The 26775-nt window shown below is 36.0% G+C and overlaps 1 protein-coding gene across 1 annotated transcript in view; it reads left to right on the plus strand.

The window, feature by feature from the left end:
- Positions 1–26775, plus strand: part of THSD7A (thrombospondin type 1 domain containing 7A) — a 275932-nt gene that overhangs the window by 36154 nt on the left and 213003 nt on the right. Inside the window, exon 2 of the mRNA XM_058421741.1 lies at positions 6449–6575. The gene's annotated coding sequence lies outside the window, so the exon portion shown is untranslated. The remainder of the gene's footprint in view (positions 1–6448; positions 6576–26775) is intronic.

Consider the following 26775-nt stretch of genomic DNA (forward strand, 5'->3'; position numbering starts at 1 on the left):
GCACTTGATGAGCATATGTTTTCTAGGTTTACACAGGTTTTATACATTCAGTTCAGTACTCAAGTAAAACATTAAGCCCTCTACACACAGATGTCAGACAAGTAAGTTAAGAAAAATGACAATGAAATTTTGTGAATTTTTCTTTTGAATGATATGAAGGTCTCATTATACTAAGCACTTGTAAGGGCGTTGCTCAATTAAAGATGATTTGTAGACACTCTTTTGTGCTTGAAGTGGTATCACAAATTGTGAACAACAAAGTTTGGGACTTTTGTGGCATGGAAACAACTGTAATGTGTCGTTACTAACTTTAAACACCTTTTGATGTGATATATTTGCAGTAGTTTACCAATGGCTGTATGATAACAGATTGCACTTGGTCTGATAACAGTGCTGTTATGGCTTCATTAAGCCATATCTGTGTGTATGTATACTCCTGCATAATTAATGCTAAGTATAGCCACATGTCAGCATGTAACCCTTCATTGTCTTGTGAGTTAAATCAAGTGACATGAAAGTAATTATATGTAATGTTAGTGATCTGTTGAATCCCTTGAATCTAGATGGAAATAGAATCCAAATATAAATTAAATATTGGTACCCTGTCTATTAATAACTATATCCTAAAGCAAATTATTTTAGAAACTATTGAGAACATGACTTTTTATGTTTTAAAACTAATTTTTTTTTTTTAATGAGTTTAAGTGGCTGATTTTCATGGTGTATTGAAGAGTTTCTTGTGGTCTTTTCATGGAATATTATTGTTAGATTTGGTCAAGTAAGATCTTCTAGGTGTTATGAAATAAAGTCTAATAAGAATAAATTGCCTTTTAGTAATTTCTGTTTGCAGTGTGATAGCACTAAAATGGGAGATTATTTTAATGTCATTAGAATTAATTAACATATATTTGGCAAATATAAATTATGATCCAAGTCCTTAGTGAATCCCAAATGACATTCAAATTGTACCCTGCTGTGGGTGTATTTTTCAGAGGGCAATATGCAAGATTTTTCTGTTTGTGTCAATCCCTGAAGCATAATGTGAAAGAACCATTAGGTAAAATCCCATGAGAATTGTTTTGTTGTTTCCTGAAGCCAGGCATTCAGTGGCATCAAAACCAGATACAAAGTAGATGAGATAGTGATCTGGAATTGCAGTGATGGGAGGAAATGAAAAGGTACAAGAAATAAGTATTTCATAGCATTATTCTGGTTAGGTACAGGAAGGGAGGAGGAAAAGGAGAGTTGCAATAAAATGCTTTGTGTAAACACTGAAGCAGGAGTTGGATGACTGCCCTTTTCCTTTATGTTTGTTGAGCCTTAAAGTAACTGGGATGGTGGTATTTGTAAATTTTCATACTGGTGGGACTCACTCTTTGCATCTCTGTCTGCTATAAATACCTTGAAATAATAAAAAAGATGGCAAATTCCTTTTCATAGGGGAAATATTTTGCTCATTTTCTTTAAATGAGGCAAAGGGCACAGTGTGCTGTAAATGATAGAAATTAAATTCTCTGCATAGTGGTAGGGGTGAAATACAACTAATGAAGTCTAGAAATAAAAATCCCTATCCCCTCCCCTTATGAAGAACACAGAACCTGTATAAAACTTTGTTTCTTCGAGTTTACTTCCAGTAGTTGCATCAGGACCTTGAAATACTTGTAACATATCATTGACTTTATATTACCTTTTTACTCATTCACCTAACATTTTTCATCCATCTGCCATGCTGTTATTATCTCTTTCTGTTCAGATGAACTCATCTCTCTAAAAATAGTGAATTTTATAATGGATTTTTAAAAATCTGTGTTATTTTTCATTTTGATGTCACTTAAAGGTGCTTGGGTATGGCAACCAGTAATGTCCCTATTAGCCCTGCTTGGGCCTAAGGAGTCACAGACACTGTAAATCTAAAGAAAACCTTCCAGTGCCAAAGTGTTTATAGCTATGGTGGGGATTTTGTGATTTAAATTTATTTATTTAATGCAAGCCTTGCTGAAAAATTGCTATTTCTGAGCTTATTTTTATTTTGTTCTGATATGTGTGTGTGTGTTATGAGGTAAAGTACATTGGCAGAGGGGACTATTCGATTCAGATAGTATATACACATAGTAAATATCAGAAAAGACACCGAAGGGAGAGAAAAGAGCCAAAGTGGATTTGGAGTTCTTACATGTCTGAGACATAATTTCAAGACAGATTAACATATGCAAAATTAAGAGATGAAGAGCTGTCTTCATACTTCAGCTTGGGTTTAATTATATACATGATTCTTCTGATGAGCTGGTTGGGCCTATTGTGTATAACTTAGAGATGGTGTTGCCAAAGGCTTGGAAACTTCTCACAGAGTATTCCCAAGTGTAGTGAAAAAGATCACTACTCTGTTACATCCAAAAGAGGAAAAGGAGAAAGGGAGCTGTTGAAAATGCTCTCTCCGTGTGTGCGGGCATGCTCTGGATATATTTTACCTCAGAGAATTAGGATTTCTCTCAAGAGGGGTTAGTTAAAATGACATGAGCTGTAGCTGTATGTGCTCATACAGTTCAACTCTATGGAAGATGAAAATGCTAGATATAATTGAGGACTATTTAGTGGATGTACATAACAATTACAGAATGCAAGCGTGCCATTGATAATACTGCTGATATAACAGTTCTTACAGAACAAGGTATTTTGAAAATAAATGCAGTGTACATCAGTGGAAAAAAAAAGTTGCATGGAAAAGAACTACCTAGCAGTGACCGTTTCTTTTGAAAATCGGCAGATATGAATCAAACAAACATTAAAAGACTATATTCGGATTGAAAATGAAAATTTTTATCAAATGATGATAAAAAAAAAAAGAAAAAGCAAACCAGAATAAGTAAAAATAGTGGCGAAAATAGTTTCACAGTCTATCAGCTGTCAGCAAAATAGTGTAAGGAATTACTTTGTAGTTATAAATATTTTCACATAAACTGATCACAAAAATAGCGATAACAACTAAAACAAAACTACTACTTATGAAAAGCTGTACCTTTTGCAAAGGAATCTTCTTGTGAACAGGAAATCATCACATCATGACTACTTAGAGAAGTTTGTGGAAGGTCCCTGTTTCCTGGGTTTATATATTTTAGTAATTGCAACTATCACAATAATCAGAAAATTGTCTCTTTTTAAAGTCCTAAAATGCTCATATTAAGTGATAAACTTCAGTATATTAGAATACTAATCTGGGGTATTCTAGCATTCTAATTTAAATATATCTCTTTACAAGTCAACAGGATTCATATTCATATTTATACGTTTTGGATGCTGTATTGGTGTTATAGTGTTTCATTGTACAACCTGCTGCAGATTCTTATCATAAATGACAGCAAATGACAGCCCTTCACTGGGTATGCATTTCTTCTTTTAGTAGCACCACTCTCTGTTAGTGGAAGGCTCAGAACTAGTTTTGTTTTTTAAAAAGTTGAAACTCAATTATATGACAGGAGGATGGAGAAATCTACATCAACTGTCTGTTGCATTAAATCATTGAGTCTGCATTTAAGGCACAAGGGTTGGAATTGAGTCACAGGAACGTGTGTTCTTCTGCTTTTGCAAATGGTATATCTCATTTTTAAATACTGCTGTCATGTGAGGTTTAATAGACCTAATTGGCCTTAGGGATGAACTCTGAAAAATTTCAACTTTGAACTTAGGAAGGGAAAAGAATCTGAACTTTGTCTTGTTGATAATTATTTCCCATGTATCGAATAGAAAAAAACCCCATCAAGAGTTATGGTTACAGAATGTGAATTGTATCTTATTTCCCAAATGTAGATCCATTTATTTTGAAATGTCAAGAACAGACAAACCACCCTCTAGCAGAAACTCTTTTATGTGGTATGGGCTTGTCAGCATTTTATTATAATTCCATTCTTCAGGCTATAAAAATTTGCTTTAAGACAAAAACTGGATGTGAAATATTAGCCTCATGATAAACTTGATTTATCAAATTTGGCTGAATTTGGCTTCATTTTGAATAGTCCTGAGGTTCAACCAAAAAGAAATTTGTTTCTTTTGACCATTGTGCTGTGCGCATTACTCAAATTAACTGCTTGTGTGTAACTGGCTGTTTCATGCTGCTTATGGGAAACTTTTGGGGTATTTATCTGTCTGCCATTTTAATGGATGAAAAATAAACACTAATATATGGATGAGATATCTCCCAAACTAACTCAGTTCAGTTAGACTTCCTGATTGCTCCAACTGAGCTTGATATAGAATTCCCTGAATTAGAGTAAATGTGTGTCATGATTTATACCTTTTGGGCTGCTCTGCCCCAGTTGGCCACTCCCTCACTCATCCTCCAGGGGGATGAGAGAGAGAATCAGAAGGGTAAAATTGAGAAAACTTGTGGATTGAAAATAAAGACAGTTTAACAGTTAAAGCAAAAGCATTGTGCATAAGCAAAGCAAACGAAGGAATGCATTCACTCCTCCTCCGGCCAGGCAGATGTTCAGCCATCTCCAGGAGAGCGGGGCTCACAATTAACCATTCCTTGGGAAGAAAAATGCCATCGCTCCAAAAGTCCCTTCCTCCCTTCATCCTTCTTCCCCCAGTTACATATATGTATATGCTGGACCTGATGCCATATGGTATGGAATATCCTTTTGTTAGGTTGGGTTCATATGTCCTAACAGTGTCTTCTCCCAATTTCTTGTGCCTGTTCCTGCTGCATGAGCAGAAGAAAAGGCCTTGACTCTGTGTAAACACTGCTCAGCACTAACTGAAACAGTAATTTGTTATCAGCACTGTTTTCAGCAGAAATCCAAAACACAGCCTTATATGAACTACCACAAAAAAAATTAACTCTATCCCAACCCAAACTAGTGTTTGTGTTAAAGAAGACTGAAAGAAGATGAAGAAGACTAAAATCTCAGTCAAGATGAATTTTTGCATTTATTACTGGGAGAGATTTGCTGCTGAAGGAAGGTATCTAACTCATACTGCCAATGATGTAAAATAAACCACAAAGAATATTTTATTCTGTTTTACAACGGACTTCTTGCTTTGAGTCCTCAGCTAGGAGGTGGCATACTGATACACAGACCAGTGCTGCTTTTGGATAATACCAGACAGATTCTTATTTTAAAATTTCCTCATGAAGAAAAAGGGAAACAGTTTTTGGAATGTGAGGTTTCAATAAAATGTTCTTATTCACAATCATGATGGAGCAAAGGACATGATTGTCTCCTTTTGCTGGTGTTTGTTTACAGTAATCAGTATGCAAACAATATAATATTACACCTGATATGTGAAGAGAAGCACCTTGTACAATAAAATCTGCCTTATGTTAAAACTTCTTTGCCTCAAGTTCTGACTATATTTGCATTTCCCACACCTGATTTATCTTGTTTTTTTTTAACAGGACAAGCTAAAATAGGGTTGGAAGCTCTCAAATGAGATTAGGTATAATCATGGAATTTTCTCAATGTAAGGCAAATATGTGCAGCTAGGGAAAAAGTCCTTATTGTTGTCCATCTTGTATTCAACAGCTCTACTATGTCCTTAAGATAGAATAGAGAGGTTACATTAAGAATAAGGCTGAGGATTTCACTGAACTCCAAAAAAGGGAATTGGGACATAGAGGAAATGGAGCAGAAAAGAATGACTAACAGTTGCTATTTTTTCTGTTTAGCTGGAACATTTCTCATAGTTAAGGAAATTTGGAGGTGTGATTGTATAAGTGCAGAATCATTCTGTCTGTTGGTGCCAATATTCTGCACTTCATTTGCTGGATTACATTTGTATCGCTTGGTTGCTGGGCCAATTAACTTGTCAGAAAGTTGGAATTTTTTGATTTTAGTAAGCTTCTGTAAAAAATTAATCTACATTGTTTGGGGCTGTAAGGACTGACAGTCAAAAGATGGTGTCTATTTTTTTAAAAATAGATTCAGACTGAAAATAAAAATGTCTTTCGATATACTTGGAAAGTAATGGGCAAGAGTAAGCCGTGATTCAGAGGAATGTTCTTTTAAATTAGAACTTTGAGATGGATGTAAGTAATGTGCTCAGATGGCATAAATATAATAATAATAATAATAATAATAATAATAATAATAATAATAATAATAATAATAATAATAAAGGAGTAGGAAAGGTCCCAAACCACTGCCTGGCAGCAGTTTTTCACAGAAACAAAAAGGAAGTGGAATGACCTAGATGTGATTATGCAACTGAGAGTTAAACATTGGTCTACTTAGGGAAATTAGAAAGTATCCAGGCACACGTGGGACACAGTAAACTCTGAAATGTAGGGAGCTATTAAAATATGCTTCAAGTATCTTCAAATGCTCTTGTCTACACAACCATCATTTTTACATGGTTTAGATTGTCACTACCTCTCCTTTAGTGAATCCTCAGGGGAACTCATATGGGTAATTTGTTCAATTTTTACCTTCTTTTATCTGTTTATTTATAGGTTGCTTCTGAATTCATTACATGGACGTTTCCCAACCTTATGGTATTGATTTACCATGCTCTGGAATCATGATGGTTGTGAAGTCCCTGGCTGGCAGTGGAGAATTGATGTTTGGTGTGGCAGAAAGGTGCGTTTAATTTGTGCTACTCACTACTTTCCTTGTGGAGTATTAGCTTGTTTCTTTCCTAAAGCGCCTTTGATTCTTCTTACAGAAAATTTGAAATATCTTGAATCAATAGTTATTATCTTTGCCTAATTGAGATGTAATTTACAGATAGAGCTGCAGTGTGCATGAAGCAGTTCCACTAATCACGTCCACTAAAATGGGCATGATTCTTACATGGATAACAGAGAACTTCAGCTTATCTAAATGAAATGTTGAGAGTTTAAGGTTTATATTTTTGTTCCAGTTATAAGTATATCTGAGTAAATAAAGCTTGGAATGTCTCTAGGAAATAATAGCTAACTTGCTATTGTGCACTCACGTTGTCTTGCAAGTGAAAAATGGATTGTGAAATTGTACAATTCATCAAAAGTGAGCCTAACTTTGGGTAATGTATCTTTGACTTAAAACGTAATTGTAGGCAACAAAATAATGTTGTTTTCTTCTGCAACTTATTTGTCTGTGTAATTTGACCATAAATCCCACAATGATCAAAGTTGCAAAGATTCATTTCTGACCAGGATATGAAAGAATCTGACCGAAATAACCTGACTTTTAGTCAATTCATGATTTTTAGGAACAAAGCCAGGAGTTTTTTGTGGAGTCACTATTTTAACAGTCAATAGGTTGACAAGGATAACAGCTTTGTGTTAATTATGTTTCAGTCTGTCCAAACCTATTTAAGTCATTTTACATAGTGGCTTCTAATTTATTTGCTTTCCTGCTGTGACGGCTCTGACCTCACAATAAAGTGTACACATTACTTTCATAATCTGAAAACCACTGTGTTTTTTCCCAATTATTTGGTTTAGTTCAACAAATTTTGGACAAAATTCTATGAAACGTGGGGAAATTATGGGGCAAAAAATCACATGGTAGGCAGATATGGCTGGATTGTCTAAATGTACTAAAAAAGCTTAAATCCTCTCAAACATCATCAACAATCTTTTTATATTAACTATATAAAATATTCAGAACATATGGTGTAGCTGATGCATTATTGACAGTTAGTTGTCCTAACAGACAGATGTGCTGTCATTCAAAATTTATGCTAGTAAAACCAGTAAAATACTGAAAACATTAAAATATTTGTTTATTATCCTACATAAATCATACATCTAACCTGCTGTTATTAATACTCTAAAACTTTGCTGACTGGTTTTGTTTTGGGCTTCTTTTTCCTGTTAGAAATGAAAAATAAAAACGAAACAAAATGTTAGTGATTGCATGTTAGCAATTGAAGATTAAATAAAGCCAGAATGTTCAGGTATTATCATGAGAAAGGGAGACCATACTAGTTTTTTTGATTTCTATATTGTAGAAAATAATTGGCTCACTATTATAATTGCATTCATGTTCATGATATCAAGGTCAAGCAAAAAAATAGTAGTGGTAGAGGGATGTCATTTTACTGATTCTGGCACATACTAATTGAGGTTATAAAAATTTGGTGGTGCTGAAAAGAGACAGGTGAATATCAAACCCAGAGGACCTTCAATCTATTGCATATTCTTTGCCATCTGTTTTGGGGATTCCATATTCAGCCATGGACTGGGAAAGGATGAAAAGTTACATCTCCTTGTTTTCCATTTCACATCTCTAAAGATGCTGTTTTCAAGATAATTGTGATAATTGTGATAATTGTGATAATTTCAAGATAATTATGATGAAATGTGTATCATTTTAATTTGAACTTAAAAGTTTGAATTTTTATTACAGAAAACCCTGTTTCACATGTTAAGTGTTTATATTTTGAAGCACTGAGCTCTTCATTATTTATTCCAGTTCAGATAGTATTTCCTTGGTCATTAATGAAAATCATTAATAGCTTCAGCAATGGGTGTTGGCTGTTTCTCTCTCTTGTCTCTGAAATCTTTTATAATAAGAGGAGCCATTTACTTTGCCCTTTTAGTGGTAAAAAAAAAAAAAAAAAAAGAAGCAGTTTAAAAGATTTATGCCAGTAGAACATGGAGAGTATTAAATGAGCTTCACATTGGTTCGAAACCCAATAGATATTTAACTGACCAGTATTAATGGATGTTCAAAGGCAGTTTGATTAGTTCATGCAACCAGCTCAACTTCCTAATAGAGAAGGCGTGGTGACACATGTATTAAAAGAACTATGTTGATTAAGCAGTGTTGCTCTTTTACACAGTGCCTGGCAATGTAACAGCACATGAAGTATAAAGTCAAAACTTTACCAGCTGAATAAACACAAGAATGTTTTGTTTGGGTTTTATGTAAAACTGTTGTTGTGATATTTAGAAGATACTGCTTCTTAAGTTCTACAATATCTCATTTTGCTTTAATTAAATTTTCTACATGTTAAGTAAACATTCTTGGTGCAAGCTTGAATTGATGTTGGAAAATCAACGTGTGTGTGTCCTAAATTACAAAAGCAATGATTGCTTTCTGAGTCCAATTGACTGATCTGATTTAGCTAAAGCTTTGCAGAAATGTCATCTTGACGGACATATGGAGATGGAAAACATCATCTGATAATTTGTCAGATGTACATATGTGTTTAAGAAAATCTCAGAATGAGAAAAGATTTGCTTAGCAAGATAAAGTTCTGGCTCATTCCTTGATACATGTGACCTCAGCTGATCTCTCACAACAAAGGGAACCCCACAAGAGAGGTCCAGGGGACACCCAGCTACCTTGGGTGTCCCTCACTGCCTCCAGCAGCCATTTAGGGGTGGCCACTGGGCATTTTGGGCTGCTGGAACAAAGGCCATAGTAATGTGAGTAAATGCTCTAGTCTTAGCCCTTAAAAGAAGAAACCGTGTTTGCTGAAGGTGACCTTTTGTCTGAAAATGAATTGCATATGTTACAGTGATAGTAAAACATATGGTTTTCCTAGGTTATGGAAATTTTCGCTTTTCTCTTTGCGCTACAGAGCACAATGTCTTCAACAGAGTATGATCAGTGGCAGATTTATGAAACCATTTGAATATGGCTATGCTAAATATTTGGTCTTTGAGAGGTTTTTTTAGTTTGTTTTAATCTTGAGGGTGGTGTGTAAATGAAAGGAAGAGAAATGTTTTTTTCAGATCACCCAAGAAAAGTAGGAAAATAACTGAAATAGCTGGATGTTTCTGTTAAAATGTGTGTGTGTCAGTGCTTGGCTAAAATTACGGCACTTAAACAGATTTACATTTTGAACCATCAAAAAGAAAGCGTTTGGGTTCCAGCTGGTAATTAACCCCTACCACCTTTTCCCTGGCCTCAGCTCCTCTGACAGGGTATGTATTCTGGAGGGAGGACCTAATCTGTCTTTTATCCTCTCTAATTGCTCCTATAATTGGATGTGTATGTTTATACCCACTGCAGCGGTTGTGGCCCCGTCTTCCGTCTGAGGAAGATGGCATTGCTGAATCACATCTGCCACACCTGGCACAAGGGTCTCAAATTTAGAGTGAAAGTGAAATTTTACTTAAACTTAGTAGGATGTATGGTAAAGGAGAAGAAAGGAAATCTAGGGGTTTTGTTGTTCCATTGATTTATTTTGGTTTTGCCTTTTTTTTTTTTTTTTTTTCCTTTATTTTTGTATTTTTCCCAGTTTCTCTTATTTATTCCCTGGGAGCCTGTGTCAATTGGTGTTGCATTTGCACAGATCTGAATGACATGACTTTTGGCCATAGGCTGCATCAAGTCTCACTGCAAATATCTGATTACCTCCTGATCAGTAGCTCACCCTGCTCTCCAGGTGCTCAGTGAAGAAGGGTATCTCCATTAATCAGTGTAATCTGTTACTGGCCTTCTCCCATCAGTCCTGTGCCCTCACCACCTTCACCCTGTTTTTATTGCTGCTTTCCTCCTGCCTGTCAGGTACTCTGAGACCTGGGAGTCCTCCCAGCATCCTATGAATCACATTACTTTTCAGTAGCTGGCAGGAAGAATTATATAGTTATCCATGGACATTGCTACAAGATGCATTTAATGAATAGCCAGGCTGTCAAATGTTTGAAAATGATGTAGGAGGAATGTTTCTTGCCAGTTTGAATAATTATCTGAAATCTGGGATTTGCAGTAAGTGTACAGCTTCTCAGCTTGTCTGGGCAGCAGCTGCCTGCCTGCAAGAGCTCTGGAAAGAGAAATTCAGCTGTGGAATGGTTGTGCTTGTAAAAAATGTCAATATCTGCCTGCTGTGTTGCTGACAATTTTTAGTTCATCTTATAAAATGTTCCCTAATTAATGATTGGCATGAGATGCTTCATGGGAATTAGATGTCTAATTTTTCAGAAAGAAAGGAAGAAATATTTCTCATACAACTGGGAAGAATTGGCAGCTGTGCCCAAAGTCTTGATATTGCAAAATCAGTTCTTTAACTGAAATGGAGAGTCAGATTAAGGCTTGTAAAAGTTGCATGGTAATTTAGTTTCTTTCTTATTGGTGTGACATGTCTGATACACAGGTCCACTGATTCTTTGCTCTGTACTTTTGTGTGGGTTTATATAAATATGCTGCTTGAGCTGAATCACATTTCCTTTGCCATTACAGTTCTTCATGAGCAATGCAATTAAACAGCTCATGAAAAATGGTATTCTAGTAGGATTTAATTTAGGACAGTATTTATAGCACTTTAACCAGCGTGTCTTAGGCCTATTCTGTGTTGAAATAAAAAGCTCTCAGGGAAAACTACACTATTACAGGTATACAACTTCTGTAATGTGGGTAATCATATGCCACTCTTACACCCCTTTAGAACTTTTTCTCTATATATGCATCTGCTTTGCACAAGAGGGAAACTTCTAGGATATTAAGCATGTTCAAATTGTGTTTATATTTGAACTTTGGCATCAGAACTAATATTGACAGTCCATGCTGCAACATGCTTCTCATGCTTCTAAAACAGTGTTTTTTCTGCTTAGTAATAATAAGTGCTTTAGCTTTGCTCCAAAATGAAAAATAGTGATGGTTGAAAAAGATCTCAGGTGGAGTAATTATCACTAAGAGGAAAATCTGGGGAAAGCAGAAAGCCAGATACAAGTGTTGTAGTGAGATTCTCATGGATAATACTTCTATAGAAATAGGATATTTTATAGCAGCTACAAAATTAAGACTTCAGTAATGGAGGACATGGGCAGAATCAAAACTGCTACTTTGCTTCCTTCATCTATATACACAGGTTATCAGTATTCTAATGTACGGTAGAAGCATGATTCCGTAATTTCTGAGGAAAAAGGCTTCCATGCACCTGGAAGTAGTAAAGCAGCAACCATCACTCTAGAATTGACTTTTCAGGAACAATGGCTCCTAATGAATAAGTGGATACATTTCATTGCTCTGCTTCTTACTGTTTATTATATGCATAATGTTTAGAGAATGTGTGGATGTAATAAGTAACATAGTTATTCGTAGTTATATATTACTTATTACAATATCATGTAATAATTGCTATTGCAATATTTAATAAATATGTTGTAAACTACATAGGCTAGCTGAAAAATAAATGGTCTTGAAACTTGGAAGCTGTTTCTAAGAATGTGTGATGACTTGCAGATTTTTTAATTAATTAGTTAGTTGAAACCTTTGTCTTTGTTTACTCAAAAATGTATCCAGATTAGTAAAAATGTGCAACACAGTAAAATAAACTTCTACATTTTTTTTCTATGTAAAAGGTTTAGAACAAGAAGGATTTCTCTTGCATTACATTTTCACCACTTTTTATGTTTTGAATAACATTTTCAGATACAAAGTGACTCCTCAGAAATACCATAAAGCGAGGAAAGCTTAAGGGCAAGTTGTGCCGTTAGTGAGTGATGATACTTCTATCTGGCAGTTCAGTTGGCTTGAATAATACAAGGCTTATGTGATTTATTATCTTACACTGCTGAAGTAGTCTACTAATACAAATGTTTCCATTAAAAAAGAGAGTGAACTTGCTAAATGGAAAAGATAATGTTTTATTAATTTTTCTTCTTGGTTTTATATTATTGTGCCCTGCAGCTCTAGTGCAGCTGCTGTAAGTGCAAATGCAAATACCAGCTTGCTTAATGGGGTAATTAAAAGCAGTGGAGGAAAGTTATGTAATGGATACTCACTAAGTGTAAAATATATTCATGCCATACCATATGATATTTTAAACTGTGGAATTATCTCCTGAGGTTGGGAAGGCATTGCATATTGCCTGTGAAATAGTTCTTTTTTTTACTGATATTGGATGTAAAAAAAGTAAAAGGCTCTTTCTTAATTCAGTAGAATCTAAATTTTTTTCATTTTACTTGAGTAGGGTAGTTTGGCATTTTTTCCCATTATTAACCCAGCTTCCTGATATAGTTAAAAAACAGAGTATTGAAATCCTGGCTAACAGCTGCATTATTAGGAAGACCATTATGGAAAAACAGTTTTCAGGAGAAATGCTTTGTCTTCAGATCATGTTCATCATTGCTCTGCATATCTTTGTGTAACTGAATGCAACTGAGGACAGACTCCAAGGACACAGAGCATTGTGTAGTTTAGCAGGGTAAATAAAAGCTATTTAACATGTTCAGAAATCTGTGATTAGATAATTGAAGACTATTATTTTCAAAACTACCAGGTTGTGAAACTGGACTTTGTCTTTTTAAAACTACTGTGCAATATTTTGAGACAGCTTTCGATACACTGGACTTCACAAATCTTTCCAAAGACAGTATTTAAAGCTTAATCACTAGAATTGTTTCCTTTAGTAGCAAAGTGTAATTCAAGCATAATTCACAGTGTAACTGTAGTGATAAAGTTATAAATATATAGAATTCAGTGTACATTTGAAAAGGAGCTTTTCTACATTTTAAGGAACAAGGCATAAACTGGCTGTTAACAGGAATGTAAATGGAACTGTAAGGTATTTCAAATTAATTGAATGAAAGTTTGGACAAAATATATAGTATGGCCTCAAACTTGAGCCAAGGGAGGTTTAGAATGGATATTTGGAAAATCATTTTTCATGGAAAGGGTTGTCAAGCATTGAAACAGGCTGACCAGGGATGAGTTGCCATCCCTGAATGTGTTCAAGAGATATGTAGTTGTGGCATTTAGGGACGTGACTTAGTGGTGGACTTGGCAGTGCCATGTTAATAATTGTACCCCAAGGTCATAAAGATTTCTTCAGCCTAAATAATTCCCTGATTCTCTTATGAAGTGTTAGATTATGGTACTGGAAGCCTTGGAATGTGTGCTTCCATAGCATATGAAACTTGGTCTTTTTGCTTTAGGTAGGATCCAGTCTGAAATGTTTCGGTCCTGAGCTAACAATATCAGTATCACCCAGTTTTTCCCTCCTTCCCGTTCTCAAACCACTCCCTCGTCTAAGTTTATATTTTCTAATTCCTTACCAAATATTCTAGTGTGGAAATTTATTTCTGCTACCTACCATCATGTGTGTTTATGGAGACAGTGTGGGAACAAAGGAAATCTACTCCAGGTCTGCCTTGCACTGATAAAAGTAAGTACCAGCAAGGTCCATGCTCGGCTGCTGCAGCAATGCTTCTCATGCTGGCAGGATTACATCTGTGTAATGAGTCTCATGCAGAACATGGAGTGCAGTTGGTGCAATGAAATCTTTGATTGCTGTTCTGCAATTACTGCCTCTGCTAGGAATTCTATGACTTGTGATTCTTAAAATTTTATTAGAATTCTAGGAGTTCTTGTTTTGAGTAGGTCAAGAGGTACATCTCTGGTGCTAGATGCTCTCCGCTTGCTAAACTTCAAACTCTTCTATCTTGAAAAAGTATTACAATAGTAATTTTTAGGGAATTCATTGCCAGATGTTTATTTGTTAAATTGTGGGTGTTCTGGTTTTTTGTTTGTTTGTTTGAACTAAATTCTTATTTCCTCACTCCATAAACAGAACCCAGGGAAAACAGACCCAAAATAGTAATAATCAACTAAAATATATTTTTTCAATGGAAATTGTTAATATCAAGCACAGGCATTACTCTCATTAACTATGTATTTGATGCTAACATTTTAACTGCAAAGCTTTTCATATATGTTACAGAAACATTTCAGAAGACATTATTTTTATGGAGTATCTAAAAATTTTATTTTGTTACTGTAGGAAAAATAGAATTATGGTTTTCTCTTTCTCTTGGAGGATGTCTTTGATGGGAGAATGCAACCAGTTTGTAGATTTTAGTACTGATCCATTTGTCACTCTTCTGCTTCATGTGCTTTTCTCACCTGTCATGGGAAATCTAACATTGCTTTTGTCTGTTTTCCTTCATGAATGCAGAAAGTAAATCTCCATTTCATTAAAAAAAAAAAAAGTTTTTCTGCAGATATTTCATTTTGGAAGTATTTCCTCTCTACCTAAGCTTATAATTGATCTGATTTCTCCATTTCAGTGGAGTACATAGTTAAGATGTTGATATTAGATAATCTTGATAATTTTGCTAGGTTTGCTTGTTTACTTTTTTTTCCTGGCATTTTTCTTCTGGAGTTTGGCTGAGGGCTTCTGCTAGAGTTGAAATAAAGCTGTTCTGAAAATCCATTATAAAAATATTATTTCTGAAGTCTAAAATCTCATCTCCTATTAGACTGCAAGAGACCTTCTTTTAGAGTCTGTTAGACAAGAGTCTAACAGTATGATTCACAAAGACATGTGTGCTGTCATTAATCCACAGCGATGGACTGCATATACACCTTGTCTGGTATTATTTCAGCTGGACACTCTTAAAATTATGCCACACTGTGATTATATTAAAGTTATGTGATGTTGCATGAATGTCAAGAATCTGATTGGCAGGGTTACTTTTGTTTAATATATAGATATTTAATGTGTATTTAATTGTGACTGGATATGGCAGTTGAAATGTTCCAGACGTGGAAGGGGTTTTTTCTGTGTGTGGGGTTTTTTTTTTTTTTTTTTTTTTTTAATTTTTTACCTTTAGGCCTTACTGAGCTGAGTTCCTCTTTGACAGTGTGGAGGTGGGGTTACTGTGTACCAGCAGTTTTCCCTGGCTGCAGCAAGGGACAAGGCTCCCCTGTGGTTTGTGGGTGCTGTTTTTGCCACCACTGTGTATTGAGCACTGGGAGTTCTTAGCACCCCCTGCTTCTATGCTGGCTGGCTCTTTGTAGCATTTTTCCTAAGACCCTATGAATCCTACTGGGAGAAATATTGCACAAGATTATTGTCAGTTGGGTCTACCATATTGAAGGTTTGAGGTTTTTTAGTTCTTTTTGTGTTTGTACTTCATCTCTGGAATCTGCAGGCTTCTCCACAGGATTGACTGCTAACGATTTCAACTCTATCAGCCTTCAAATTAACTCAGAATACAGTGCCTTTCCCCACCCTCCCTCCCCAGAGCTGAAATATCTCCAATGTTTTTAATGTGTTTCCTCACCATCTCAGCTGAACACAAGAGCAAAAAGTTGTATAGAATAAGAGTGGAATGCTTGCAATAGGAATAGTAATTTTTCAAAAGTGCTTGATGGGACGTATTTTTCCCTTGAAATATATTGACTGACACTTCTTTGTACCTTGTCTTTAATTCTGTATTTTCATAGAATCATAGAATGATTTGGGTGGGAAGGGACCTGTCATGGGTTGTCCCAAACCACGACAGGACCTTAAAGATCGTCTAGTTCCAGCCCCCTGCCATGGTCAGGGACACCTTCCACTAGACCAAGTTGCTCAGAGCCTCATCCAACCCAGCCTTGAACACTCCTAGGGATGGAGTGTCCACAACTTCTCTGGGCAATCTGTTTTAGTATCTTGCCACCCTCAGAGTAAAGAATTTTTTTTTCCTAATATCTAATCTAAACCTACTCTCAGCTGGAAACAAATCCCTCTTTTCCTGTCTCATTTTACTCACATAAATAGTCTCTCTCCAACTTCTCTTGTAGGCTCTCTTCTGGTATGGCAAGTCTGCAATTAGATCACCCTAAAACTTTGTCATTTCCAGGCCCAACAATCCCAATTCTCACAGCCTTTTCTCATAGGAGAGGTGCTCCATCCCTTTAGTCATCTTACCCTCCTCTGGACTCACTTTAACTGGTCCCTGTCTTCCTGTGCTAGGACCCCAGAGCTGGATGCAGCACTTCAGGTGGGGTCTCAGCAGAGCAGAGGGGCAGAATCCCCCTCCCTTCCCTGCTGCCCACGCTGCCTTTGGATGCAGCCCAGGACACGTTTGGCTTTCTGGGCTATGAGTGCACATGGCTGGGTCACGTCCAGCCTCTGCTCCACCATCACCCCCAATTCTCTCTGGGCAGGGCTGCTCTCAACCTGCTCATCTCCCAGCCTCTGATGATACTGAGGGTTGCCCCCACCCAGATGCAGCACCTTACATCTGGTCTAGTAAGCCTCAATTTTATGTATTTTATACCCTATTTTATATGTGTTATATATACTCTCTAAGGTATTTTATCTGATAAAGATGAGTGGCCAGGCTTTGATAAGACATGGGAAATGCCTAGTGGAATTCTAAATAGAAATATAGAATCTATCTTGAAGTGAGAAATAAAAAAAAAACAAACCCAAAACTTTGAAAGAATATGCATCAACTGGATTGAAAAACCTGTCACACTGCAAAAAAACCCCCAAAACCTGGGATCATTGTTGAATTGTGTTGTTTCTGTTGTACAGATCTGATTTAGGAAACAGTGATATATTTTACATAATAACCTGACTTTAATTTTCAAAATCAGTGCCCATGAAATTTGCAGTTGGTAACTTGTTTTTAAAGTTGTAGAATAATTGGACTGGCTGTTAATATGGATTTATGCAGGTAAAGTATGATTTGGTCTAAAAAAGTCAAAATGATGTCTCTAGAAACAAGAAATGCAGGCCATATTTTCAGAGGGCGCCTGAAATTTTGACTGAGGAAAACAGTGACTCTAGAGAGGGTTTTGGGATTCAGAGAAGAAAAAGTAACTCCTCAAGAGCAACCAGTTTGACAAATATTAGTTCAGTCTCTGGCTGTGAAATAGTGCAGGAAAGACTTAAAGTCAGCATTTAGTAGAAAGACTAAAAGACTTGTTTTTATCTGAGAAATCAATACTGGAAGTGTTCTCAGTGATTGATGTTGATAGTTTAAAAGCATGCAGAAGAGCAGGAGAAGATGTAGAAAAATGTCACATAAATATTGCTTGAGGAAACTGCAAAAACCCCTATTTATTTCATTGATAGTAATCTGTAGTATTACTTGGCATAAGATGCGTAAATTCCTTCAGATGGGAAATAAATATTGGATGCTAAAAATATTCTGTTAAAAGTGTTATTGAAAACTGGAATGGATCACATGTAATGATATGGAAATATCTGGGGGAGTTTAAGGTTCAGTCATAACCAAGGAAAATCTGGTCCAGTAAATCCTAGGAACATGTGAAACTCTGAGGCAACATATTTTGCAGGTACTCAGAGGTGTGAGGAGTACAAGTCCAGCTGTGTAGAAGTGGACACAGATAAGCTAGGTTGGGATTCGATAATTCCAAGGATGAGCTGACATTCGGTAATTCCGAAATTATAATTTCATAAATCTCTTATTTTGGTGAAGGGTTTGATTTTTAATTATTTAAATAATAATGATTTCAATTTGTTTCCTTTTTAAATAGTCAGTGGAGTTTGTTTTAGGAGGAGAGTGTTGTATAAAAATTATACGCCAGCTTTTGTTGGTAAGGAAAGGTCCATCACTGACAAATATGTTGCATTATGCACTTTGGTTATGATCAAATGGGGGAACTTTAGGTATGGTGAGAATAACTTCAATGAATATAATAAAAATCATTGCTTTGCTGGGTGATAATATACACATATTATCCCACAGAGCCCAACCCTAAGCTCTCAAACCTACATACCAGCCTGGCTTTGGAGCATTTTTGCTTGGCTGCGGCAGCCGTGTTTTTCTGCGTTTGATTATTGATGGCAGGTTTCAGAGGCTGTTCTCTTCTCTGCCTAGCCAGATCTCTACAGTTGCATGTCATACAGGAAGCTTAAGAAAGCCGCAAGATAACCTGGAAACTATTACATGTTTATGGTCCAAATTCTGTAAATGTTTCTCAGTCCAAAACAGTGATTGGCTGGAAGGGAAGCTTATGAAAAGCATGAGAACAGGGAATAGAGTGCTTTATGAATGGAAGTGCTGAAGAACTGTAATTACCATATAAATAGGATGTTTTTATTATTACTGAAGGAAGGAACATACTCCAAATCTGGAAGCCAGATAGCATGGGCCTAATCTAATTTAGATGTCTGTAGCTGAGTTCATAACATGGCACCTTTCTATATTCAAAGTGTATTTTGATATTTTAGGGTAAGATTCTTCTGACTGTTTTTAGAAATATACTTCCAGGAAAGATAAATTGTACCTTATTGACTAAGTCTTTATTGACTGTAATGAAATATAGCTGAAATGTAGATGACAACAAAGGACACTGATGAATCCTATTCAAGATATGTATTCGTAACACCACAGGCAGTGCAATATTGCATACTTCCATCAAAAATGCATGTACTTTCTGAAATAGTTGTGAGAAAATTATACTCATTCTTCACAACATAGCAGTATGAAAGTTCATGCACTTGATTAATCAAGAAAAAAAATCAAATGCATTGTACGGTTGACTGATTTATGCTGAAAAATTCTCTCTATCTTTGAACTTTCAGATTGCAGGTCAGACTGGATTGTGTAACTTTTGTTTCAGAACATTCTGTGCAGAGGAGATTGAACAAATAGGCAAATAAAAGTGTTCTTTCAAACAAAAGCTGAGCAGATTTCTCTAGCCATTGTCTATCCTGGATACAATTAAAGTAGGCTTGAGAAACTACAACCCCAGTCCTAATAAATTGCACTAAACTTTTAATTGTCATTTTGGAGCAAGTGGAGGTAAGTTCTGACAAGTGGATCTGACCCATCTTCCTCAACTTTCTCCTTTTCAGAAGTGTTTTACCTAAGCTCCTTTTTGTATTTGTGTACCTTTTCACACAGATGTTGAGGCTTATCTATATACTTCAAAGAAATAATTTCACAGGAAGCACAATTATTTTTAAGTGAATCCCAACCTACCCAGATTAAACTAGACATCCTTCTTTTCACCTTTTAATTTTTTTTCTGATAAAATCGTAAGCTTCTAAATGCCTTTTGTTGTTTTTCATTTTTAATATAACTTGGGTATTGACATTTTGTTAGTTTATACTTTTTAATGAGAATAATGAGACCTTTTATATAAGTTGAAGTGTTAATACCATGAATATGCAATATATTAAAACAGTGGAACTTTGGTGACTTAGTGAAAATAAGCAATGGGATGCTGGTAGCTGCCAGGAACACTTTGTTTTTGCATCAGCTGGCAAGTAGGCTTCTATATCACCTAAAGTTTTTTGTCAGCATATTTTAAATTTATGAGAAATTATTAAAATACATAGAGGAAAGTCTTACAATGGCCTTCCTGGTTAGTCTTGAAACAAGGAAAGGAATTTTTTCTTCTTTATAATAATATTGAAATATTGAAGCATCTGCATCCTGTCCAATTTTGCGGAGAATGCAACTGTCAACAAACTTCAAAATGCAGGATTGAAGTAGCTGAAAGAATATTTATTCATTAAAAGTCCAAGATATAACATCAATGGACAGGTTGTGGTAGCTTTAAAATGTCCATGGTAGGAGGTCAAACAGAGAACTTTAGAATTCAACAATAGTAATTTCTGTTGATTTCTACTCTTTTGTTGAATAGAATAAAAGGATTTGAGCCCCAAGTAATCAGGCATGTATTGACCACTGGAGCTTCTGCTATTTTGAACTACTCATTTTAACGTCTTGAGCTAATTTGATGTGTGAGATGATATTAATAATTGATTTAACAAATTAGATACTATTATGTCAGAGAGTAAAGGAAACTTCTTGAGTGCTGCAGTGCGGTATGTATCCTCCTGACTCATGGAAATTCCATGGAAATACTGTTGTGAAAGCTTAAGAGCTTTGATAACACTTCTTGTTAATGAATCAGCTCATGTTTGTATTCAGAACAGCAATTATGAGTGGAAAAGGTACCCTTTTTTAGAATTAAAAGTGCTCAAATGCTGTAGTTTGATGTGATTTCTTAGTTATTCTGTTCCTGCTTTTATACAGTTTCTGTTGGAATTTGCAAGGTCAAGCACTTATTCCAGATTCTGCAGGAATGCTGAGTCCTGAAACTTTGCTGTACATACTGGTAACACATGTATATGCACAGAAAAGGATTTGGGACTGGATTTGCATGCCGAAATGTTGCACCATTATCTCCCTCAATAGCTCTCAAATATTTAACCTCCCTTTACAAATGAATAGATGTTCAGCCATTAAAAGGGAGGTGTTGTGTTGTGTACTTTGGCACAAATTTTCATCCTGTCTGCATGGGGAAGTTTGAAAGAGGTGAAGAGTTTGGCACACAACCAGAGCTATCAAGAGCTTTGTGCTTCCTAGGACACAACTGCACCTGGCAACTTTGAGGCACGTGGCGGAGATGGCTGATGCTCAGCCTGCAGGTGTGTTCTTTCCCTGCTGGGGATGTTCTGGTTTGCTGTAGAGATCTGCTCCTTGTGCAGTGCAGACACCAGCTTGTGGGAAATACTAAAGGTAAGAAGACTTCTAGAAAGCTGTGAAAGCAGGCCCCAGAAACAGAAAGAGCAGAAGGAAGAATTAGCTGCAGCTGCAAAGCTTGAAAGTAGGAAAAGTTACAATAGTACAGCAAGCGAGGATATGAAACAATAGTTTGAGTTTTAGGTTTGGCTAGGATAGGCCTTAAGACTGGTGAAAAATATGCCTAGCACGATAGTAGAAGGTTTTAAGCTTAATAATGGAATATTGTGTATTGTTGATAGAAAGCATACAAGCAAGTACTGTTTGAAGCAGATGTACGTGTGCTTTTAGTGATTGGTTAGAACAATTGTCTGTAAGCTTCAGCAATATGCTATTGGCTGGAAAACTTTTAAAATGTCCTATAACAAAGAGATCTTTGGCCACTGCTGGCAATCTTTCAATTATCTCAATCTGTTATGTGGATGATGCTACAAAAAACTCGAGGAACCTCTCCCAGTGGTCCCGTCCCATTTATGCCATATGCCAACACACCAGCTAACCTCAGGTGTTAACCGAAGCTTGCTGCTTGGTGGTGTCACATGCCCCGTCACCATCAGATGCTGATGCCCTAAAAGCCATCACAAGTGCCTTCCTCCCCAGCATCTCCCTCAGTGGCCAGGCAAGCACCATGCCACCAACCCTTCCTCACAAAGGACCATCAGAAAATTGTGCTTTCAAGTGCTGTATTTATAAACACAGGTGTAAAGTTGTTAAATATGCAAAAGGTAAATTAGTTTTTGGTAAATAACTGGAACTCATAATTAATTGAAGAAAGTAGAATGAAGGCCTAATAGAGGTGGAACATATATTTTTACAAGGATTAAACTAAAAACTTTTAATCAAAAGATGCAAGGAAGTGTAAACAAAGGAAGATAGTTCTGTTGATATTTTATTGTATAATCCAAGTTAGCATCTTCCTGTTATATCTGTAGCATGCTTGAAATTATCTTGCAAGCTTATTCTTTTTGGTTTTGTTTTGCCGGTTTTAGAAATAAAGCAGGTATACACTGAAGGACAAGCAAATAGTAACTTCCAGCTTTTATCTGCCTTCATACAGTGATTGAGAATGCTACTTCTGAGCACACTTTATAGAAGTATCCCATTCAGATAATATTTCTTTTTATTGGTTTTTCAGTGATTAGTCTTGGCTTCCCTGTCTGCCAACTAGCCTCTCTGAGGAGCCTACATATAGGAAGCATGCATTTATATATAAATGCAGGGAATTAATCAGGAAAATTAAATAATAAATCTTCTTGCAATACAAAGTGAATTACAAAATAGCTTCAGAGGTATTTGTTATACATAATCAGCCTGTAATTAATCTCAGACCTCACTTTTACAGCTAATATTTTTTGTTGTAGGGTCTACTATGTGAATAGAAACATATGTATTTAATTTAAATATTGAGTGATTTTTTTCTTCCTTTGGTATTTTTTCTTCCATTCTTTTTCTGTTTGTTTTTCTGCATGAAACAAAATCCTGCACACAGTATTATAACTGAATCTTAAGGAGGAACATGTCCATGGGTGTTAGTAATGAAATTAAATCTTTATCACTTTCAATAATATAGTTTGTTTGGACTATAAAGTAATTAAAGCACTTTGTAATTCTGAAGGACTTCTGATTTATAGATAATAAATCCATCTCTGTATTTTTTTTAAATTTGTCTTCTGTGCTACAGTTATTACTTGAATTGGTGGTCATGTATTATTTTTTTCAGTGACAGAATCATAGAAGTCAGGACTACAAGTAGACATTCCATCATTAGCAAGAAATCTGTATAGGTTTTGATTTCTTTTTAGTGTTAGGGGTTTTTTTGCCAGTACCTCTTACAATAAATTGTCTGATAATATGTTCCTCTTTTGCTTTTATCTGTAATTTGAAGCGTCAGTCTGTCTTTTCAGGATTAGGACACATGTTCCATTAACTTTCATGCCTCCCTGGCAGTCTTGATAATGAAATGATAGATGTTGAAATAACAATGAGAGATAAGTATGAGAACTCTCCAGGAACACATTGTACTAACATAATGCCCTACTTGAACTGTCTGATATTTTTCTTACACTGTAAACTAAACAACAACAACAAAAAACAAACAAACAAAACCGAAAAAATGCACCCAAACTCTTGGTAGAATGATGGAGTTAAATGAATCCATTTTAATTTATATGTACTCTCACATATTAATGAGAGTGTTTATAAGTTTTAAGTCATAATATTAAAACTTATAATTATGACTTAATAAGAGATTAAAGCACTTAATAGAGACATAATTTTGCAGGCATTCATAGCTTAGAACTCTCACATTTTGCATAGCATAATTTGCCTAAAATATCTTTAGTGACCTTGACTGGGAGACTTTGCAACACTGCATTTAGATTTATCCCAAATTCTATTATTATTTTGAAAACAGTAGAAGCTACTCATATATGAATTTCTTTAACAGTAACCTATAGTTTCAAATGACTGAAGACTGAAACATTGCTAATACTGTTTCTCTGTGTGTGGTCAGCATTCTTGAGATGATTTGTTAGAATAATTAGAAGTGGTGGATTTACAAACAATGTATCTTTATACAGATACCCTCAGTAAACATAAACTTTATTGTGGTGCAAAACCATGTGTTCTGAGCAGCAACACTGACTGGTGCTAGACATTTTTCTTTTCTGTGAACTCCCATTTCTGAGCAACTACCAGCGCTGCTTAGCATCTTTGTTGATGATCAGCAAGTTTGCTGATGACACTGAGCTGTGTGGTGCTCTCAACAGACTGGAGGGAAGGGGTGCCATCTAGAGAAACTTCGGCACATGTGAGAGATGGGCCCATGTGAACATCTTGAAGTTCAACGTGCTTGAGATAATTTCAAGTGCAGATACAATGGAGAATAGATTAAGAGCAGCCCTGAGGAGAACTGGGGAATGTTTGCGGATAAGAAGCTTGACGTGACCACACAGTTTGTGCTTGCAGCTCAGAAAGCCAACCACATCCTGAGCCATACCAAAAGCAGCATGACCAGCAGGCTGAGGGAAGTGATTCTGCCTCCCTGCTCTGATGATACCCCCAAAATGGAGTTCAGCTGCATCCATCTGTGCGGCCCCCAACATGAGGATGTGGGCCTGTTGCAATGAGTCCAGAGGAGAGCCATGAAGATGTTCAGAGGTCTGGAGCACCTTTCCTGCGAGGACAGGCTAAAATAGGTTGTGGTTTTTCAGCCTGGAGAAGAGAAGACTCTGAGGAGACTTTATAAGCATCTTTTGATACTTACTGGATGCCTGCAAGAAAGCCAGAGAGGGACTTTTTACAAGGGCAGGTAGTGATAGAACAAGAGGGAATGGTTTTAAATTGAGAAAGGGTAGATTTAGATTAGATATTAGGAAGAAATTGTTTATTGTGATGGTGCTGAGACATTTGAATCAGTTGTTCAGAGAAGTGGCTATCCTATCCCTGGAAGTATTTAAAGCCAAGTTGGATGGGACTTCGAGTAACTTGGTCTAGTAGAAGGTGTCCCAGCCCATGGCAGGGGTATTGGAACTAGATGATATTCAAGATAACTTCCAACCCAAACCATTCTGTGATTCTAGGAAAAATATACATACAAAAAATAATTTCAAAAGAAAAGAAAATATAAGCCTTAAATTCTGTTTTGAGAGTTGTTATAACTGTAAACATCTAAAGGTAAGTTTACTGTTATTGCACAAATCTGTGGAAGCTCTGCCCACAACTGTAAGCACTAGTGGTCTGCAGAATGCAGCAATGGAGGCTGTCTGACCTTCAAAATATTAGTTGAAAATATATGGAAGTACTTCTCTAGTGTAAGAGTTGTCATTTACTCTGTATTGAGAGTACAACTGGTAAATGAGTGCAGCCTTATCAAAGAGATCTCAAAAGAAAGTTTGTGGTGTGGAAATACCTATGGAAGTCATTTATGAGTATTGTAAAGATGCAAATCTCTGTTCAGCAAGAAGTCATTGAAGAAGAACTTGAGCTGAAAAATAGAACAATCAATGTTAGGGTAAGAAAACTCTGAAGAATGAAAACACAGCACTTTAACAACCAGGCCAGTGCTCTGTTCTAAAATTAAATAAGGTTATTTCAACCATTGTTTTGGTTAATTTTGCCTCATTGTTTCTTTCTTTTCAGATGATCTATTATTTTTGATAAAAACAAATTCTAGGGTCTTATCAAACTGAAAACATTGAGATATGATGGTAGATCAGTTCACTTTACTATAACACAGCTTTTCTGTTGCAGATTTATTTGTGCATATTTACTTGAGCTTTCTGGGTATTAGAGCCAATATCTAAGCAGTCTACTTATACCTATCATGTTCACCTCAGTTCAGAGAAAATAGGTCAAATTCTGACATATACTGGGGTTTCATTGAATTAAAATTCTCTCTTTCTGCTGCCAACAGTTTGATGACAAATTTAGCTTGAAAATATTTAGGGTTCATCACCTTTACTAATGTTGGCAGAGCAGCTTCAGCTTCAAGCTTATTGTAAAAGGTAAGAATTGTGTTTTGTGCATTCCTCTGGTTGTGTTAGATTAAATTTAAAAAGGGTTTTGCTCTGCTTTACTTTAGAAAATGTATTGTGCATATCACATTCTGTTGTTCATCACTCTGGGTTGAGTTTTGTCCATTGGGGTCAGATTGCTGCCAGGGTAGTATAACCCTTCACCAGTGGCATAGGTAAGGTGGAAAGATGTCCTTAGCTGGAGAGCTATATATGTTGTGAAGCCCTACTTTATAAAGCCAGGAGCAACTTCTCATATCTTCAACCCTGTATCTTCAACCTTTGTAAAGGGGCAGACCTTTGTGGCTTCACTATGAAGAAATGTACTGTCAGCTCTAATGAAACCTACTGGTCCCAGAAATTACACAGAATGACTGAATGCTGTTATAAAAACACTTCATGTCGGAATATGAAAATATTGCTTATTTGTGCTGAAAAGAATCATATTCCAGATGTTTCATGCACATTCCAAACATTATACTTACTTCTTTGTACTGAAAATAACTACTTGACAACACATTTTGTAGATAAGTACATAGTAAACCTTGCTTCTCTTTCCCCCATGGTGTATCACAGATGGAGTAAATGGGGCTGTAACTCCCCTGGGTTCTTAAAAATGCAATGCCTTAGTTCAGATGCTGTAGCTGCATCATTGCCTTGCCACTAAAACAGTCGGACTCAGTCTGGCATGCTGGATGCAAAGCCCTGCTAGATTAAACTGACAGCTTTGCTTAAAATCTCTTTATGGATTGTTAATCACCAAAACAGAGGCTATTCTGCAAATATTTACTGGGCTGCAAGTGTTCTTATGCCTGGATAATGTGGTAGATTTGAAAGGCAATGGTGAGCAGCTATTTTGAATTGGTCAACAGCTACTCTGAATTAAGAACCACATAAAATACCGAAGTAGTAGCTATAACAAGAGTTGTGATTTATCTAATTAAAATTTTGGTATTTCAAATTAGCATAAGTTTCTCCCCGGAGTTCAAGGAAAAAAAATCAGGATTTATTCTTAGAATGATCATTTTTAAATGACAGGAGAGAGGATTGAAGTGAATAAAAGATTTGTCTAGAAACACTTTGTATGTGTTGAATTTTCTTTTTTATTTA

Source organism: Hirundo rustica, chromosome 1 (assembly GCF_015227805.2).
Source record: "Hirundo rustica isolate bHirRus1 chromosome 1, bHirRus1.pri.v3, whole genome shotgun sequence".
Lineage (NCBI taxonomy): Eukaryota > Metazoa > Chordata > Aves > Passeriformes > Hirundinidae > Hirundo > Hirundo rustica.